Below are 3500 nucleotides of genomic sequence, written 5' to 3'. Positions count from 1 at the left end.
TTCCATTCCACTTCATATTCCGTTCCATTCCATTCCATCATGTTCCATTCCGTTCCATTCCATTCCATATTCCATTCCATTCCATTCTCCAGTCCATTCCCTCTTCCATTGCATTCCATTCCATTCCGTTGCCCTCCATTCCACTTCATATTCTGTTCCATTCCATTACGTTATGTTCCATTCCGTTCCATTCCTTTTGATATTCCATTTCACTCCATATTCCATTCCGTTCGATTGCATTCTATGTTCAATTCCATTCCATTCAATTGCATTCCATTCCGTTCCATATTCCATTAAATTCCATATTCCATTGCTTTCCATTCCATTCCATTCCCTTCCATTCCACTTTATATTCCGTTCCATTCTATTACATTATGTTCCATTCCGTTTCATTCCATTCCATATTACATTCCATTCCATTTTCCAGTCCATTCCATATTCCATTGCATTCCATTCCATTCCGTTGTCTTCCATTCCACTTCATATTCCATTCCATTGCATTACGTTATGTTCCATTCCGTTCCATTCCTTTCCATATTCCATTCCATTCCATATTCAATTCCATTCCATATTCCGTTCCGTTCGATTGCATTCTACATTCAATTCCATTCCATTCAATTGCATTCCATTCCGTTCCATATGCCATTAAATTCCATATTACATTCCATATCCATTCCATTCCATATTCCAATCCATTCCATATTCCATTCCTTTCCATTCCATTCCCTTCTATATTCCATTCCATTCCATTCCATATTCCATTCCATTCCATTCTATCTCATTCCATTTCTCTCCATTCCATATTCCATTCCATTCCATTCCATTCCATTCCATATCCATTCCATTCCATATTCCATTCCATTCCATTCCATTCCATTCCATTCCTTTCCATATTCCATTCCATTCCATATTCCATTCTTTTTCATATTCTCTTGCATTCCATTCAGTTCCATTCCATTCCACTCCGTTCCACTCCATTCCGTTCCATTTTCCACTCCATTCCATATTTCATTCCATTCCATATTCCTTTCTATTCCACTTCATATTTCATTCCATTCCATTCCATTCCATATTTCATTCCATTGCATATTCCTTTACATTCCATATTCCATTCCATTCCTTATTTCTTTCCATTCCTTTCCATTCCGTTTCAATCTGTTCCATTTCATATTCCGTTCCATTCTGTTCCATTCCATTCCATTTTCCATTACATTCCATATTCCTTTCCATTCTATTCCATTCTATTCCATTCCATATTTCATTCCAATTCTTTGCCTATTCCATTCCAGTCCATTCCATTCCATTCCACTCCATTCCATTCCATAGTCCATTCCGTTCCATTCCGTTCCATATTCCATTGCATTCCATTCCATAGTCCATTCAATTCCTTCCACATTCCACTCCATTCCTTTCCTTTCCATTCCAATACATTCCATTTTCCATTCCATTCGATATTGCATTCCTTTTCATATTCCATTCCATTCCATATTCTATTCCATTCCATTCCATATTCCGTTCCATTCCATTTTTCTTTCTGTTCCATATTCCATTCCATTCCTTTCCATATTCCATTCCAATCCATTCCATTCCATATTCTATTCCATTGTTTTCCATTCCATTCCATTCCGTTCCATATTCCATTCCATTCCATTTCATATTCCATTCTGTTCCATACTCCATTCCATTCCATTCCATATTTCATCCCATTTCATATACCATTTCTTTCCATTGTATTTCATTCCTTATTCCATTCCAGTCCATTCCGTATTCCAGTCCATTCCATTCCATATTCCATTCCGATCCATTCCATTCCTTTCCATTCTCTATTTCATTCCATTCCATATTCCACTCCATTCCATTCCATATTCCATTCCATTCCATATTCCATTCCAATCCATTCCATTCTATTCCATTTCATATTCCATTCCATTCCATATTCCATTCCATTGCATATTCCATTCCATTCCATATTCCATTCCTTTCCATATTCCATTCCATTCTGTTCCATATTCCATTCCATACCATATTCCATTGCATTACATTCCATTCCATTCCAGTCCATTTTCCATTCTATTCCATATTCCGTTGCATTCGATTCCATTCCATTCACTTCCATTCCATTTCATATTCCGTTCTATTCCATTCCATTCCATTCCATTCCGTTCCATTCTATTCCATATTTCATTCCATTCTATATTCCATTGCATATTCCATTCCATTCCATATTCCATTACATTCCGTTGCATTCCATAATCAATTCCATTCCATTGCATTCCATTCCATTCCATTCCATATTCCATTGCATTGCATTCCCTTCCATTCCATATTCCATTCCATTCCATATTCCATTCAATTCCATATTCCATTCCATTGCATTTTCCATTCCAGTCCATATTCCATTACATTCCATTCTGTTCCATTCCCTTCCATTCAACTTCATATTCCGTTCCATTCCATTACGTTATGTTCCATTCCGTTCCATTGCATTCCATATTCCATTCCATTCCATATTCCATTCCATTCCATATTCCATTGCTTTCCATTCCATTCCATTCGCTTCCATACCACTTCATATTCTGTTCCATCCCATTACAGTGTGTTCCATTCCGTTCCATTCCTTTCCATATTCCATTCCATTTTCCAGTTCATTCCATATTCCATTGCATTCCATTCCATTCCGTTGCCTTCCATTCCACTTCATATTCCATTCCATTCCTTTACGTTATGTTCCATTCCGCTCCATTCCTTTCCATATTCCATTCCATTCCATATTCCATTCCATTCCATATTCCATTCCGTTCGATTGCATTCTATATTCAATTCCATTCCATTCAATTGCATTCCATTTCGTTCCCTATTATATTAAGTTACATATTCCATTCCATTCCATTCCATAACCATTCCATTCCATATTCCAATCCATTCCAGATTCCATTCCTTTCCATTCCATTCCCTTCTATATTCCATTCCATATTCCATTCCATTCTATTCTATCCCATTCCATTTCTCTCCATTCCATATTCCATTCCATTCCATATCCATTCCATTTAATTTTCCATTCCATTCCATATTCCATTCCATTCCATTCCATTCCATTCACTTCCAGAATCCATTCCATTCCCTTCCAAATTCCATTCCTTTCCATTGCATTCTATCTTCCATTCTATTCCATTACATTGCATTGCCTATTCCGTTCCATTCCATTCCATTGCATTCCATAATCCCTTCCATTCCATTCCGTTCCATATTCCCTTCCATTCCTTATTCCATTCTATTCCATTCCATTTCCATTCCATTCCATTTTCCATTCTATTCCATTCCATTCCATTCCATATTCGATTCCATATTCCATTCCATTCCATTTAATTCCATTCCGTTCTATATGCCATTCCATTGCACTCCCTTCCATTCGTTCCCATTCCATATTCCATTGCATTCCATATTCTATTCCATTTCATATTTCATTCCATTCCATTCCATTCCATTCCATTCCATTCCAT

This window comes from Colobus angolensis, unplaced genomic scaffold (assembly GCF_000951035.1).
Source record: "Colobus angolensis palliatus isolate OR3802 unplaced genomic scaffold, Cang.pa_1.0 Scaffold146, whole genome shotgun sequence".
Lineage (NCBI taxonomy): Eukaryota > Metazoa > Chordata > Mammalia > Primates > Cercopithecidae > Colobus > Colobus angolensis.
This window is presented reverse-complemented; position numbering follows the sequence as displayed.